This window comes from Anolis sagrei, chromosome 3, assembly GCF_037176765.1.
Source record: "Anolis sagrei isolate rAnoSag1 chromosome 3, rAnoSag1.mat, whole genome shotgun sequence".
NCBI lineage: Eukaryota > Metazoa > Chordata > Lepidosauria > Squamata > Dactyloidae > Anolis > Anolis sagrei.
This window is the reverse complement of record NC_090023.1, coordinates 225,516,169-225,534,855: the sequence shown is the minus strand read 5'-3', so window position 1 is coordinate 225,534,855 and position 18,687 is coordinate 225,516,169.

Below are 18,687 nucleotides of genomic sequence, written 5' to 3'. Positions count from 1 at the left end.
GTTCTACTGCTTTCAGTGGAATTTACCTCTTAATAAATACACTGAAAGCACAGCAGTCTTGGATTTCGAAGCACACCTGAGGAGTGAGACCAGCATGCTGACTGCTGTGGTGAATTTCTTGTGATTGTGATTCTTTCCAGATCGCCCTGGACTCTCCATTGACATTCCCCACTAGTGCTCTCGGGTGGCTTAATTAGGACGGGAACTCACTCCAAGCAGTCTTGTGCTGCTCAGTATTCATTCTAATCATGCAAGAAGATTAAAGTGGAAAACTAGTCAGCTCACCTCTCCCCCTCCCCCCACCTCCAGTTTCACCCTGCAGTGAGAAAAGGCTACCGGAGAGCGGGGGTGATACATCACAGAGGATGGGAACCAAGGGAGAAAAGCACCTTCTACGGAGGATCTCATTAGTGCTATTAAAGTGCAAGCAGCTGGAATACAGATTGGGTTTTAAGCTAGTGCCTCTGGCCTGTACTTGTGGTTTTTGTCCTTTTGAAATTGCTTTCTTGGAGCTACTTAGGCTCCTACTTGGATTCTAGGTTTGGCTAGGACATATTCTGCACTACCTCCCCCCCCCCTTTTTTTTTGTTGCTCTATACTGAATTGTTGTCCAGATCTTTTCCCTTTAAGCAACATATACAAAGAGCTATCTGTATGATCAATGTTGAGGGTTAAGTAACAAAAAGATATCATTATAGAAAGACCGTTGGAGGAGCAAACAATTCTAATATTGAACATTTTAGAAACAAATTGTGTATCTGTATAACACCCTATAGATCAGTGTTTCTCAATCTTCCTAATGCCGTTACCCCTTCCTAATGCCACAGCCCCTTAATACAGTTCCTCGTGTTGTGGTGTTCCCCAACCATAAAACTATTTTTGTTGCTACTTCGTAACTGTAAGTTTGCTACTGTTATGAATTGTAATGTAGCACAAATACCCAAACTTGACACGAATACTCAATATGCCCAAATGTGAACTCTGGTGGAGTTTTGGGGAAAATAGTCCTTGACATTTGGGAATTGTAGTTGCTGGGATTTATAGTTCATCTACAATCAAAGAGCATTCTAAACCCTACCAAAGATAGAATCAGGCCAAACTCCCCACACAGAGCCCCCATGTCTTGAAGGGACTAGCTGGCATGAGCCTCCCTCCAGCCTTGCACGCTTTCCCTCACCTGCACATGTGCACCATGCTGCCATGTGCCGAGCACACCTGATCTCCCCTCCCTGCTTGGAGACGTCGGCCAATCACAGCAGAGGAAGGCTTTTGGTGGGAGGATTCTCCGTCTGTTTCCAAAAAGGAGGAGAAGGACAGGCGGAGAGATCTTCAGCCTTCTCTGCCAAAGGGGTTCCTAAGACCTTCAGAAATATGTGTTTTCTGATGGTCTTTGGCGACCCCTCTGAAACCCCCTTACAATCCCACCCCCAGGAGTCTCAAACCCCAGGTTGCAAAAAGCTGCTAGAGATGAAACCACAAGAAACCATATAAATTCCGTATATTGAGAACTAGAACATACAGTTCTGCAAACTGGATTTTTAAAAAGGCCATTCCTTATTCTCTGATGGCACTGATGGCTGATATTTTACTATTTTAGCAAATTATCATGTGTAAAGTGTTCCTAATATTGTGTGAAACAAAAGAAATTAAAGGAAAACCCATTACCAAAGCTTGAGTACATTTTAACAAAGACACCCAGACCTGATACCTTTAATTCACTTGGTTAAGACTGAACTGTAATCCGAAACGAGATTGCGTCTTTTGGCTTTAATTGGCAAAGTGTTCTCTACGTAGTGAAGATGTTAAAGGATGGATCCAGGCTGAGAGATGTTAACTTCATTTGACCTCCAGCTCAGCTGAAAGTACATAAATACTTTTGAGTGACAAGTTAGAAACGGAAAGCAGAAGATCTGAGTAGATTCTTGCAAAATAGGCAGTATGTACAGCGTCCTAGCTGACTTCTATTCCCTTGAGTGTTTGCAAAGAAATGGAAGAATTTCAAATGTAGCTAAACTGAAGTTATCTTTTCAACATTACAGTTTTAAATGAAGACTGTTATCATGGTGTATGATAGAAACGCCAACATTATTCTCAAAGGAAGTGTATCTAGACCATTCTTCAGCTGAACTGAGACTCTCTCCTCCAAATTATGCAGAAGGCTTTGTGTCTCTGGACAATTACAATTATTCATCTTGTTAAAGCAATCTCTAAGTCCTTTGTGTGATAAGACATTTTCAACATAAGTGATATTTCTAGTGCCTAATGTCTGGGATACATGAATATTTATCTGGATATTAATGCATAAACACAGGTTTAGTGAATGCATTATGATCTAGGTGAGATCTTAGATTTTACAAGAAAAAATGTATTATTGTGCTACAGTAGTATTTGTAGGACTGAGCACCATGTTTATGTGCAAGTGTGTGAGAGACATTTTTGCCCTTGGATGCAATCATCCATGTAATTATCTTATGTCTGATGGGAAAGGGGCAAAATCACATTATCGTTATGATAGCATGAGCAAGGCCATTGATCAAGGTGACAATAAGAAATTAATCACAGAATGGAGGAGAAAAAAAATGAGACCTCCTCTGAATGGAGGGAGAAGATTGAAAAAGGAGCCAATCAGAGCTAGCCTAGAAGCTTTCCCTGCCATTGCATGAATCATGTAGGAAACCACATGGAAGGAAAACAGACCAGAGGCAGCAAACTGAACTGTGTTTTCAACCCATTATGAAAATAGCTATTTATAATTTTTCAATATATATTATTTTTATAGCAGGTAATTGTATGACTTGAAGCAACATCAAGCTGACCAGGGCTGAATATTTTATAATGTATGCAGAAAATATCTGGGGACTGCTTCTGAAACAGCAAATGAATAATATTGTATTTTTCTGTCAGAGAAGGAAATTTCTATGGAGAAGGACAAATTGGGAAGTCATACTTAGACATAGTTACCATTTACTTAATGGGTCTTTTTGTTGTTATTTGTTCAGGCACTTCCAACTCTTTGTGACCTCATGGACCAGCCCATGCCAGAGCTCCCTGTCAGCCATCGCCACCTCCAGCTCCTTCAAGGTCAAGCCAGTCACTTCAAGGAGAACAACCATCCATCTTGCTCTTGGTCAGCCCTTCCTCCTTTTTCCCTCCGTTTTCCCCAGCATCATTATCTTATCCAAGCTTTCCTGTCTTCTCATTATGTGGTCAAAGTACTTCATCTTTAATATCTAATATTAAATATTTACCTCTAATATCCTTCCTTCCAGTGAGCAGTCAGGCATTATTTCCCGGAGTGTGGACTGCTTCAATCTTCTTGCGGTCCTTTCCTCCAACGCTACAATTCAAAAGCATCTATTTTCCTTCTCTCAGCCCTCCTTCTGCTCCAGCCCTCCTTCTCCCAGCCCTCCTTCTGGTCCAGCTTTCTCATCCATAGGTTACTACAGGGAATACAATTGCTTTAACTTTGTTGCCAGTGTGATGTCTCTACTCTTACATATTTTATCAAGATTGATCAGAAGTAAACATCTTCTGATTTCCTGGCTGCAGTCTGTGTCTGCAGTAATTTTTGTGCCTAGAAATAATGAATCTGTCACTGCCTTCATGTTTTCTCCCTCTGTTTGCCAGTTACCAATCAGTCTGGTTGCCATAATCTTGGTTTTTTTAATGTTTAACTGCCACCCAGCTTTTGCACTTTCTTCTTTCACCTTGGTTAGAAGGCTCCTCAGCTCCTCCTCGCTTTCAGCCATCAAAGTGGTGTCATCTGCATATCTAAGGTTGTTAATGTTTCTTCCAGCAATTTTAACTCCAGTCTTGGATTCATCAAGCCCCACACGTCACATGATGTGTTCTGTATTCAATCAAATAGGAATACAGATTCCTCAGGAGACAGACAAGGTGACTTGGTATCCCCATGGGTCTACCCTAACTATATGACTATGGTTGGTTCCATCACTATGTTTTTGGATGAGTGAGAAAGGTGTAGAAATAGAAGTATTTCTATGGTTCTGTTGTGTTGTTGCTTTCTTTACTTTAAGAACTACTACATAATAGCAGCACATTCCTCAACAGCAAACATTTCTCTGATTACTTATTTCACTATCTGTAAGCTTTGGATTATTATTTTTTTTAATGTGAAGGAAATGTAAGTCAAAGACAGATTAGGGAAGAAAGCCATCTGTCTTCAGAGGAAGTAGGCTTTACATCTGCATTTGGTAATCCTTTATCTTCAAAAGAAACAAAAGATTTTTACCTTTAGCAACATGAAAAAAGCAAAACTCTGGCTTTCAGAGATGAAGTTAGCTAAAGAGTGGCATGATGATCATATAACTTATGCACCCAATGGGAACATTGAATTGTTATCAGCCAGGGGAATATCATTATTTACTAATTATAGAGTATGGCTGCAACATATATTTTTGATAGAGAATATTATTGCTGTTTTGGTTCAGCAGGCAAAATGTTTCTGCAGTAGGTGGCCTGACAAGCATACAAAATATATTTTATTTAGGTTGGTCCACTGAGTAATATTTTTCCTAGGTAGCTAATCATTTAATTAAACAAACACATATGCATAATTATATGAAATATACCAAAGTCTTTAAAATATTTATTTCCTTCTTTGCTTTTACAGCTCTGGAGTGCCTCTCACCAGCTGCTGAGCCAAGGCATGATGAAACTGTGCCTGGCTGTGCTTTTCTCCCTCAGTGGCCACAACCATCAATAAAACTTAGAAACATGATAAAACGTAGAGCAAGGGTCTCAGCTTTCTCCTCTACCCCTGTTCAGCAAGCTGAAAATGTCTGACACCCATGAGTTGCAAAATATTAGTGCAGGGGCAGTGTCAGTCACAAAATGGTAGTCGATAGAGATGGAGTTTGTTAAGTATTCTTAGAACTGTATACCAAAACCTAATCTTTGGAGTTTGCTAAATAGTTTGCCATAATGAGTTTCCTGTTGCAGGAAGTCTTCTAATTTTCCTCAAGTTAAATTCTGGCATTGCCATACACATGCTAGTCCCTTATCCTGTGCTTCGGTCTACTTGTTTGGGGGAAGGGATATAAATATTTTGGGTGGGATATAAATATTTTAATGAATCATATTTTTTTAAAAAAAACCCATTTGGTTCATGGAATTGCCTTTGCAATACAGCCATGAAGGGATCCTTGGTATGTATTCCTGTAGATCCTTCCCAAAGTGGAAAAAAACAAAACAAGAAGCCATGATAGCTAGCAATACATTTTTGTCAGGTTGCGCAGGGCAAGAACATTCAAGATAATAAATGGAGCAGAGATGTATGAAATTACAATCTACTAGCAAGTCTCTGATTTTAGAAAAGCTTGTAGAAAAATTGATGATTATGTTTGCAGTACAAGCAGATCCTGCTTTGCAAGGGTTGGTAGATTCCAGATTGGAGGATGTGAAAGATGGTAGAGTCTTGCTAATCCATAATAAACAGGCCGGCAGAACGTTGGGTAAGTGAAAATGTTGGATAATAAGGATGGATTAAGGAAAAGTCTATTCAATGTCAAATTACATTATGATTTTAGAAATTAAGCACCAAAACATCATGTTTTACAATAAATGGACAGAAAAAGCAGTTTAATATGAGGGGTATTTTTTAAGTAAGGTCCGTTTGAACAAAAGTTTATTTCAAAAAAGTAAATTTATTTTCAGAAAGTACACACTTCACTCTATTTTTCGACATAGTTGCCAAGTTTGTTCAAACACTTATCATACCTCTGAACCAATTTTAAAATACCCTCGTCATAAAAACTTGCCAATTGTCTGTAATCAAAGAAGGGCGACCGGAGCGGTCCTCATCATGGACGTTGTCACGGCCATCTTTGAATTGTCGTACCCACTTACGCACTTTGCTTTCACTCATAACAGTATCACTGTACACTTCACAAATCTGTCGATGAATTTCTGCAGCACGCAGGTTCCTTGCTGACAAAAACCGTATCACTGAGCAAACCTCACATGCAACGGGTAAGTTGATAAGTCTTAAACATTTTTAAAGCACAGAGCAGAACCGTACAGGTTAGCTACAGAGCGGAAACTGAGCACAGTTGTTCCTGAGGCATGCCGGTACACGACACATGCGCTCATTGTGGTATGTGCATGAACTACTAGTGTCTACAACAAAACGGACCTTACTTAAAAAATACCCCTCATACATGGTAACATTATGTAGTAACTACTGTATTTACAAATTTAGCACCAAAACAGCACAATGTATTGAAAATATTGACTGCCTAGATAAACAGCTGTGGATCCAGGCAAGAAGCAAACTGTGTTGGATAATACAAAACATTGGGTGAGTGAAGGTTGAATAAGCAAGACTCTATTGTAGTGTATCTCACACCCAGAGTAATTACCTCTCAGAAGCAGATGTTGAGCAACAACTAGTCCCACACCACCACCATACACGGGGTCTAGCAGAGAAATAAAACAAACAGAGTCTTTTGAAAAACAAAAATATAAGTAGATTTTCTTACAAATATGTTTCATTACTCTCCATGATAAGAGGCTCTGTAGTGTTAGAGAAAGAGAACTACAGACTACAAAAACTGGAAAGAGAAAAAGAAGTACAGACTATACAAAATTAGACTAACTGCAGAATGAAATTTTTTTTGAGTAAGACTAATGACACAAACATAGGCACTGCCTGAATTCTTAGACAGATAATAATAACAATAATAACAATAATAATGAATTTATTACTCACCTCTGCCTGCGTCTTGAGGCAAGATACATCATTAAAATAAGATAAAACACTATTAAAAGCCATATGACAAGATACACAAAGTTAAAATAGAAGTTGAAATCCACTGATAAAATGTTGATTCACAACTTAAAATTGATCGGGTAGGTCTGCTGGAAGAGATGGGTTTTCAATTGGTCTTAAATTCCAACAGCTGATCTAGCTGTTGAATCTCTTCTGGCAAGTCACTCCAGTCTTGTGGCAGCTGATGAAAAGATCCTAGCAACTACTGACAATATGCTAGAATTGCTACCTTCAAAATCTGAGGAAGTGAAATGTCGGTCAGTTGTTTGAAACAGCCCGCTCCTGACTAGTCATATCCTGTTGCCACAATAACAGACATGGTGGTTAGCCCCTACTGAAGAGAACTTTGGTACTTCATCGACAGCGGCATCTTTGATTGCCAGTGGGTGGGGGCAGAGCCATTTGGGGGGTGGGGATCAATGAATTACCTGATAGGATATCCACCACTTCCTAAATGTTAACACCCCCTAAACAGAGGATGCCTCAGACAATAACAACCAGGCTACCTCTCTGCAGATACCCTCACTGAGTGACTTTTCAGCTTCACGGCTACTCAATGCCATTTTAGCTTCCTAATTGCAACAGTCACACTTGCTTTACAAAGACAAGGGTTCTTTCACCCACCCTGGACATTCCACAGGAATATATACACTCCACTTGCATCACCTCCTACAGACCTCTGAAAATGCTGGTGAAATGTCAGGAAAGAATGCTACCAGAACATACAGCATGAAAAACTCACAGCAACTCGGTAATTCCGAACATGAAAACCTTCGACAACACACTTCCTAAATGCTTGCTGCAGGCAGAACAAGTTGTGGTGATGGACTTTGCCAGTCAACCACCAGTAGCATTAGTAGTTCTGCACCTCTTCCTCTTTTTTATCTTTCCAATTTTTATCTTTCCAATTTTCCTCTTTCAGATATGTTGGGCTACAATTCTCATCATCACCAGAAAATGGTAAATTGCCATTGTATTTGTCTTCTGAAAAGCATTTTTCCCCTAAAAATTGGGATGATAGTAGTAGCAAAACAACACAACTGGAAAATGTTGTGTAAGGAAAGGCTGGTCCATTGTTACTTCATTTATAGCAATAAACAAACACCAGTGAAAAATGGGCAGGGATCTTAAATGGCTACTACTAGGACAGCTTTGGTTCAGCTACGGAACAGTTCTTATCAATCTAATGGAATAGTGATACCTGGCGGGGAGCTTACAATACCTATATTTATTTATTTATTTATTTGCTCTATTTATACCCCGCCTTTCTCACCCCACTGGGGGGACTCAAGGTGGCTTACAGCTCTGGCAAAATTCAATGCTGTATAAAACACAGTCATAAAAACATATTCCATCAATTAAACAATTTAAACAGTCAAGCAAATAAATACACAGATTAATAACTGAGTTAAAAACATATGAAGTGCATTCTTCCATATTCCTTGCTCACATTTCTTATATCTTCACATCTTGGCTGTATCCGCATTCAGGCTCACAAGTACATTCTCCTGCTCACCCTCAAAAAATGACTCCCACTTTATCTTTATTTTCACTATCAAAGGGGCAGAGTCCCTTCATTATTGTTCTAACTCAATTTCTCTTTACCAAGGGAATTATTAGATTTTCTTCCCTCCTAGATTACACCCGTTCTCTTAGTCTAGCTGCCAAATTAACCTTCATATCACCTGATTTTCTTTTGTACTGCTTTTCAATTTAGTTTCCAGATTGCTCAGGCACAAGGTAATTGTCCTCCTCCTAGCTGGCCTCTTTTGCCAAGACAAATCATTTGATCTCCTCCAATAGTAGTTAGTGAAGTTAGTCCAGCTATTCCAAGTCCATATGTCACCCTGAGGCTGTTTCTGTCTGGAGTAGCTTCAGCAATTAACAAGCTAGCTTGTGAAACTATGCTGCCTTCTTGGAGATACATTTACATTACTAGCACTAATTGGTATTAATATCATAATTTATCACCTGGTATTTAAAATATTGGCTGGTGGGAAATGACAGTGTAATTTAACACAAAGCCAACTTGTAGAGAAAGAATGTTAACACCTCAGGGAAATAGAACTTTCTTCCAAATATTACCAAGTGTTCCAAGTTGCCAAGATCATTGCAGTAGTTCCTACTTCTTTTGTCTTCACCTAGGCACAACTAATGGCATTATTACATTTTGATCCTCTGTTCAGATGAGCTCATGATGGAGGCAATGCACTATAAAAAAAACAACTATGAGATAAGTGGGCTGAAGGATAGCGGTCACCTCAGGTAGAGTGCGGCAGTCATTACAGGAAGGTAGCAGTAGGGTGTTGATGAAGAAAGATATGTGCTGTGCTGTCTGAGATTCAACTCCTAGAACAGTTGTCTTTAGCTGAAGTGGAGAAAGCTGTCCCATCACAAGTATCAAAGTACTGAAAGTTAAATAAGCTTTTCTTCAAGGAACGAGAAGAGATGATAGTGTGTCCTTTCCATCAGACAGCCAGAACATGGGCTAGTTCTGGTTTATGGACATCAATTGAACTTTATGACAGAGTTGGGTTTTGAATTGACAGTCAAGCATTCTTCTAATTGCTATTCTGCCCTAAATCTTAGACCTAAAAAAATCCTTGAGTATCTTAAGTAATGAAAGAATGCTCTGAAGTGTCTTTGCACTATTCCATGCCCAGTCCTTTTTATAGCCTGATCATGCCCATCTTAGTATTTTTGGTTATTGGTTTTTTGTTGTGCATTGTTTGAATAGTTTTAATGCTGTTGTTTCACATCCTTATATTTTACTTAGTTGTGGTTTTATCTGATTGTTATGCTTTGCTATGTTTTATTTTAATCATGTTTTTTGTTTTAATGGGTTGTTTTGCTTTGATGTTTTGTGGACATTATGTCCTATGTGTAAACAGCCCTAAGTTCCTTTGGGGAGATGAAAGTGGGGTATAAAAATAAAGTTATTATTATTAGATGCTTGATACTGCTGGAGTATCCCAGGATGCTGCTGAACATTCACTGATGAAGTCCTCACATTAATGGGGGGTCTCATGGGGCAATTCTTCAGCCTCCGTGGTGAATCAGCACTGTAATCCTGTCGCCCCATTCCCTGCCTCGCCTGCAGCGATGGTTCCCATCACACGTGTGGAAATGTTGCTCCATGCCTTTCTGTACACTGGCCCTGTTCCTTAAGGAACACAGGAAGCCTCCTGTGTTCTAGGCGCAGCATCGTAGGACACTTGTGCCCAAGTATCAACAGAGCCTGCCGGAAGTCAGCATGTGTTGTGTGATGGGTGGTGTGGAAATCCATGGATCAACTAGAATATACTGCCTTAGAAGGTGGAGATTTTTTTTTTCTTATGAGACTTTGAAATCAGAATCAGAATCAGTTTTGGAAGAAATCACAAAGTCCATCCAGTCCAACCCCCCAATCCTCATTACCCAGGTATTCTTTAATTGTAAGCTTTTAGGATCCGAATGTTTAAAGTGCTACAAAAAGTGTCACCTTCATGCTTTTGAGAGCACTTTCCCAACTACTTCCCCAATATGATGTCTCATCAAACGATGGTGGCCAAAATGAGTAGAGGAATTACCTGGCATACATATTTGCAATATGCAGATTGATTAGAAAGGAAGCCTGACATTGCTGCGGCTCTTGATCTGAGCAAGTCTGGATCATGAATTGAGTCTCCTCAGCTTTCAAAGTAAGTTGCTTGTGATAGTTGTTTGGATGACTGACCTTGAGTATCCATTGCAAGTGAAATAGTGTAGTAATGTGTTCCCGTGGGTACAAGACTATTTCTCATGCCTTCTTAGCTTGATTTGATATTCCCATTTTGGAAAGAACAGCTGGTATATTTACTTGGATAGGCCTCTTATATAAAAGGTATCTTGCAGTCCAGAGAGCAGGTTCAGGCTGAGGAGCTCACACCAATGTCATGAACTGTATCACGCTTGCCTGCAGATAATTAAAATGGATTTTCAGGAGCAAATGCTCCCTGCAGTGTGTGTTAACACTTCACATCTCCTTTCATCAGACCTCCATATCTTAATCCTCTGGAAATGGTTTGGCATCACTTAAAACACCATCACAGAGCAAGAGCAAATCTATTAAGACAGAACTGGTTTTGACATTAAACCACTGCTGACTTCGTTTAGTGACCTTTGTTTAGAGTTGCAATAGTATGAATCATCCCTACAATCTTGCTGGAGACAATAGAGGGGGTACTAAAAGTGAACGGGATTGTGGCACCATTATAGGAGGAAATGGGTTCTATTAAAAGTAAATAATGCATTACTTAAAAATCTCAAAACCCCTAATGTTAAAATGATCTCTCTTCTTTTCACATTAAGCCAGCAATAGTAGGAAGACTACTAGATGTGGAATTATCACATGCTTCCAGGTGTGAGGTATTCTTTCCATCTTTCCATATGACTTGTGGACAATCCAACACAAAATATAATATATATGTTAAAATATACATTTAATTCAATATTTACCCTTATTCATTTATCTCCCACTGTAACTCCAATACTGACTGAAAGTGGATGAAATAAATGAAAGCAAGCATGGTTAATGATGCCTATTACTTACAAAGACACACAATTAAGTAAAAGCATACAAATAGTTCTTAAAATCCAACTACATTATCCATAGAATTTAAACAAACTGAAAACAAAACCAGTAAAGGTCAAGAGTCAGCAAAATTGTACATTATTAAAAGCCATTGTGGTCAATTCCCTATCAGACTGGAAACATTTGTGTTCAAGGTTTGTGTTCAGCCACTTAGTAGGCCCTCTCCCATGTTTCTGCCAAACATGCCAGAGTAGATGGGCCTACCTTGAAGATCTTAGAGCAGTGTTTCTCAAACTGTGCTCCTCCAGGTACACAGTTTTGGACATCAGCTCCCAGAAATCCCAGCCAGTTCACCAGCTGTTAGGAATTGTGGGAGCTGAAGTCCAAAACATCTGGAGGAGCACAGTTTGAGAAACTCTACCTTAGAGCATAGTCAGGTTCTAACAGTAAGATACTATCCTTCATATAGACTGGAAGTGAGCTTAATAGACAACCTCCGGAACTTTGAATCATGTAAGCAGCCATGATTCAAACCAACCAGCAGCCATTGGGGCTCTTATTATATTGAGAGAATTCTATACTCTCAGTAGTCATCCCTAGCTACCAAACTGGCTGCAGCTTTCGGGCCAATTAAAGTATTTTTCAAAGACAGCTCCATGTACAGCATGTTATAGTAATCCAAATGGGATATAACAAAAATAGTGTCACCATGGTCAAATTGGACACTTCCAGGAAGAAATGCTGCTGGTAAACTAGCTTTAACTGTTCAAATACACTCCAAGCCATTACAGAGACTTGGGCTTTGGGGTTCAGAGATAAATCCAAGAATGCACCCAAACTATGAAGCTGATGTTCAGGTAAGTGTAAGCACAGGCTGAATCTCTATTCCTGGATCTGCATTTTGATTGACAAGAGGCTTCTCTGTCTTATCTGGATTAAATTTTAAACTCTTTGCCCTTATGCAATCCACTGCCGATGCCAGACACCTGTTTTCCATGGAGACAGCTTCTTTGGAGTTTGTGTTGAGTGTCATAAGCATATTTGTGACACCTGACCCCGAAATGCCACACAGGCTCTTGCAGTGGTTTCAAGTAGATGTTAAATAGCATGAGGGACAAACAGAACCCTGAGAAATTCCACAGGGCAATAGCCAAGGAATCAAAGAGGAATCCCAAACACCACCTTCTGGTTTTACCTCTTTAGCAATAAATGGAGCAACTGTAAAACCAAGCTTCAACTCTCTTCTCAGCAAGGTAGTCCAGAGAGATACCATGGTTAGTATTCAAAGCCATCAAGAAGTTCAGCAGAACCAATAGGAGCACAATTCTATATTCAGTTCCAGCTGTAAGTCATTTACTTAGGTGACCAAAACTGTTTCCAGACTGAATGGATCTGGGTAATTTACTCCATCTAGGAACCACTCCTATTGACCATACCTATTACCCACTCAATCAGTCCCCTTATAGGTTGCTTAATAAGCCAGAAGGGCAAGGATCTAGAAACATGTGGTTTTCATCTCCCAAAGGATCCTGTTCATATTTTGGGGCTGAATAAACTGAATGGTCTCCCTTATCACTAGACAAGCAGGGGCCAGAGTAAACAACTAACACATATGAATGGTAACATCTGAATCGTAACAAATGCAAATAATTGTACATGCAAAGTACTAGGCAAACCTTTCACAGAGCGTGATCTAAGTGATCTTGAAGGGTTGTTTGTGAACATTCTTACCCTTCCAGAAGATTCTTTGCAGGTACAATAATGGCAGAGGAGAAGTATGGGGTATTTTCAATTTCCTGCAAAGCCATGACATAGGTTTTCAAATTGACTCTAGCATGTGTTTAGTTGAACCATGTGTGCACATCTGTGTATGTTTATATGTATGTGCCTTTAAGATATCTGTCAATTTATGACAACCCCATGAATTTCATAGTGGATCCTTAGACAAAGAATACTCAGAAGTGATTTATCAGTTCTTTCATTTGAAATATAACCTCCAACACCTGGTATCTGTTGGTGGTTTCTCATCCTGGTACTAACCAGGACTGACCAGTTAAGCTCCAAGCTGAGATGGCATCTAGTGCCATTAGGGTATTTTGGCTATAGCTTAGTTGAACCACAATCTCTACCATTTCACAAATGAAAATGGGGACAGAAATGAATACTCCTTCATCACCTCTCCTGCACTTGCTATTGCTACCTCCAAAACACAGAGCTGCCCCAGATGTACTAATAAACTGGGTGCATTCATTCTAGTATCCTTACTAGTCAGAAGCAAGAACACAGAGTGGATAGCAAGGACAGATACTTGGAAAATGTGAAGTTTCCTTTCATTCATTCTGTTCTCAGTTTCAGTCTTATTTTATCCTTTTCAAGCTCTGCTCTCCTTAACCAGTCTAACAGGCAGCATTTTGGAATATGTTACCTGTCAAGATGTGACCAAGCTTCATTTCATTCCTGATTTTTGTATAATCTCAGGTATGGCACATATTAATTCATTCTTTTTCAAAGAAAATCTCAAACTAGGATACTTGAGCAACCAGATAAATCTGTCTAGTAATAGAGAAATTACCAAGCAAGGAGCTGCTTTTAAGACACCCGTGAATCTGCATGTGAAGGCAAAGCATTCAGCTTTCCTGTGTGATAAGAAGACAGATGTGTACAAGTGTTTGCTGTGTGATCCTTTGCTTTGGATGGCTCTTATTTGACAGACAAAGCATCTTAATGTTGAGGTAAATCCATCTAGTTAAGCCACTAAAATCTGCTTTTACACTCCCATATATTTAACCCTTGCTAGTGTAGCAGTAGATAATTCGATGGTGAAAGATGCCACGAAGCCAGCTCTATTATTCCATCCTCTCATTGCTTCACAAAAATAGATTAATTAAGGCATTTTCAGGGGATGAGAAAAATCTCTTGTGAGAGTGCGAGAGAAAGAGAGAAATATTTTTAGTAAGTTATCACAGATATTGTTCAATTGAGTTCAATAATTAGCCTTTAAAACTTTTTATTGTATTTATATGTTCCATTCTAGTACAACCTTTTAAAATATGTGCAACAAAGCATAGTTTTTACTTTCTGTGATGGAAGTCAAATTATCTCTTTTTTTATTATTTCTCTGTTTCATTTTACTAAGAAGAAAAAGGACCTGAACTTTCAACAGTGTTAAAAGACAATGTTAAAACCATTCCATTTCATGCAGACAATCTCAATCTATACCTTCTGTTCAGTTGGTTTATAAGTAGAAGCAATGCCACTCGGGGGTTAAATCAATCAAAGTAATTTCCGCAATGTCCCCATTACAGAATATATCTAGGACAGACTTGACTGTTTTCCTTTATCCAAATGTGATATGTATTTTAAACAAATCTTATGTCCTTTCTGTCCTATGGGTTCCCACCATCTGAACATGGACAAAGTGGTGGTTGGTGGCTCCCATTTGGTAGGAGTGACAAATATGCTCTCCATTAGATTCTGAATTTTAAGGCAGCTTTCAAGGATGTTGAAAGTATTTGGGGAATAAGATTCAGCACCTTGGGATGCTCCTTTAAAATTCAGACTAAAATCTAGGGCAGATTTCACTGACATTGAAACTACCATCAGCCACTACCTGGACAACAGGCTGAGCAGCATACAGGTTACGCTGGCTACAGTTTTTCTGTGGTATAATGGTATATACTGTATTTCTTGTTGTGTACACTCTCATCCAAATGTTTCCCTTTAACCTCTTAATAGTGGTATATAGTGGTCTTCCCTAACCTTAGGAGACCTGATTAGAGATCCATTGCTATCTAATTTGACCTTGGCTGGATCTAAACTTGCTTAATGTCATAAATAATTCTAAATCTTTAAAACATTTTTTTGATTTCAGAGTATTGCTATCACCTTCTTTTTCTGACCTTTTATAGGTTTTGATTTCCATGATTTCCCACAGCTTTGTGCCATGACATTATGCCATAAAAATGATCAACATGGATTAATGTTCAATGTGATATCATAAAGACCTAAAATCATAGAGTTAGAAGAGACCACAAGTACCATCCAGCCCAACCTCATGTCATGCAGAAATACACAAAGAACTCCTGACAGATGTCCATCTAATCTGTGGTTAATAACCTCCAAAGAAGGGGACTCAACCACACTTTGAGGTAGCATATTCCACTATCAAACAGCTCTGACCATCAAGACATTCTTCCTAATATTCAGGTGGAATCTCTTTTTCCAGTGGTTTGCAACCACTGCTCTGTGTGGTAGTCTCTAGATAGCAGAAACCAACCTTGTCCCTTTCCTCAACATGACATATTTCCATATATGTAAACATGGCTATCATGTTGCCCCTCAACATTTTTTCTCCAGGATTAACATACCCAGTGCCCTAAGATAATCTTCCCAGGGCTTGGTCATTTTGGTCTCCCTTTTTTGCATAGGTTCTTACTTGTCAAAACCTTTCCTGAACTGTGGATTTGTCTCTTAACAACCAGAGACAAAGCCAGGAAGGGTGCAAGGAGACCAGCAGTTGCCTAGCATGGTACCTTCAGTGCAACCTTCTAAAAGGGGACTTTAAGACATATCCTCACTATCAAGAGAGTAAGTTATTACAAGATTTATCTCACTGGTTCATAGAGAAGTGTACAAAATAATGTGAAGTAAACCTTTCCAAATACAGGGACATCTTAGACCTCTGAAGCTGTTCTAGTTAACCATGGGGTTACTTTTACTGCCAGTCATTACAAATCTCCTCTAACAGCTACATTTCATGCCACTGCCCCCCCCCCCCCCCAATATTACTCAAATACCAAGGACTGGATTTTTCAATCTTAATGAATATTAAAATTTGAAATTTGATCCATATGTATAGATCTTGCCACACATATCTGTGATCTTTTCTTTTCCCCTCTTAAAAATAGTCATTTTTAAAACCACGCATTTATCATAGGGCTATGATGAAAGTTCCTTCAAAATAATACTCTATAAGAGATCTGCATGGAATTTTACATCACAAACAGGGGACAGGCACTGACAAAGAAAATTGTGTTTTTAAAACTTTTCAACTTCTGTACATTTTAAGTCAGCTTCACTATCAATTTTCAGGTCTGTCTAACCATTTTCCAATAGTGAGTTCCCCAGGGCCTTTCCAGTGTACAGCAATTTCTATTGCACTTATGTCAAACACAATCTAATTAGAGATTTCTATAATATGCCTTATCAACTGTAGAGGAAATTAGCCTGTTACTTGATTATTATTATTATAATAATACCCCAGGCATCATGACCATTTGGTTTAGATGATTCAGGAGATTCTGGGGGCTGTAATCCAAAACAACACTTCCAAGCTCTGCATCTCCTCTGTCAATATTTGGCCTGAGAGATCTGAAACATGCTATTTCCTCTGGGATGTCCTCCAAGGACCATGGGATTTCAGCAAAGTGGTGCAGTTCTTTGCTAATTTAATTCTAAAAAAGAAGAAGAAGATGTAATTTTAGCCATTTCCTCCTGCCTGCAAGAAAATAATTGACAACTGAGCAAGTTTTGATGACCGTTCACAGTTTGGAGCTAATTCTGTGCAAAATTCAAGCGTTGTAATTTTAGATGGAAACAGTTGTTCCTGCACAGAAAATGTTGTTTCATGTATAATCCGCTATTTCCTACAAATGATAATTTTTCATATAAAAAGTCGTGTTGTGTGGAGACTCTTGTCAGTTCAGGTTTCTCCGCAACATGGTTTCTCAACACTTGAGAAACATGCATGTCTACATTTTCAGTATTTCCAAATGTTATTTCCATCCCTATTTCCATGTCAATATAGTACAAGAGCATGTAAAAATCAAATACATAATTACTCTTATTAATGAAGCACTGTGATAGACCATTGTAAAATAGCAAAGCAGGCAGCCATACACATGGGGATCTGACATTTGCTGTTGCCATTTTTGAAACAGTAATTTATACTTGCATAACTCTGAAAACAATAGTGGAAAAAGTGCAGCACTCCAAAGACTGTTGGACCAAAACTTCCATCAATCCTAACCAGCATAGCCAATTGTGAAGAATTCTGCTTGATACAGTTCAACAAAATCTGGAGAGCTTCTCCATTCTGCCCTGCTTTGTAACAAGAAAGAAGTGCCATAGGTGCGCACTGTATGGCTGTTCTGTTATCTTTAAGTTTGAATTTATATCCACACTTGAATTTACTGGAACTTGTAAACAGACATGCATAGTAGGCCTGTTTGATCAAGAAAAAATTTGTTTCTAAATTCGATTCTTAATTGGGGTGTTTTTTTGTTTCGATATTAAAAATATTTACAAAACTTACCAAAAAAATGTTTTGTTATTTACGAATTTTCGTAAATATTTACAAAACATTTTAGAAAAATTTTTTTTCTTGATCAAACAGGCTAAGTGTGAATGTTGCAGTAATGGTCACCTTGATTAGCATTGAATGGCTTTCTCCCACCCTGGACATTCCATAGTATTAGAGATGATATATAACTCACCATTTGCCTAGTTTCCAACAGACCTCTGAGGATGCCTGCCATAGATGTGGGCAAAATGTCAGGAGATAATGCTTCTGGAACATGGTCATATACAGCCCTGAAAAGTCACACAAGCCGGATGGCGCGCGGAGGCCGCTTGTGAGCGCGCGCGCGCCATCCAATGGGCTCCGGCTCCTGCGCCCCCCCTCCTCCTCCTCCTCCTCCCAGCTGGGAGGAGGAGGAGGAGGAGGAAGAGGAGGAGGAGGGGGGCGCAGAAGCCGGAGCCCATTGGATGGCGCGCGCGCGCTCACAAGCGGCCTCCGCGCGCCATCCGGCTCCGGTTCCTGCGCCCCCCTCCTCCTCCTCCTCCTCCCAGGAGGAGGAGGAGGGGGGGCGCAGGAACCGGAGCCGGATGGCGCGCGGAGGCCGCTTGTAAGCGCGCGCGCCATCCAATGGGCTCCGGCTTCTGCGCCCCCCTCCTCCTCCTCTTCCTCCTCCTCCTCCTCCCAGCTGGGAGGAGGAGGAGGAGGAGGGGGGGCGCAGGAGCCGGAGCCCATTGGATGGCGCGCGCGCGCTCACAAGCGGCCTCCGCGCGCCATCCGGCTTCTGCCACGGTGCACTGCTGGGGTTCTTGGGAGCGCCGGATTGGCTCCCAGGCTCCAGCACTGCAGCACCACTCAGCAGCAGCCTCCATGCCATTAACGACACGAGCTGAAGCTCGTAAAATACATGGGGCTGCTGCTTCGATATTTTTAAACCCTTCCGGGTTTAAAAATATGTTTTGATATCGCGTCGGATATTCAAAAAATAACGATTAAAAAACGAAAAACGAATTAACGAAACAAAACCGACAGGCCTAATGCATAGCTCTG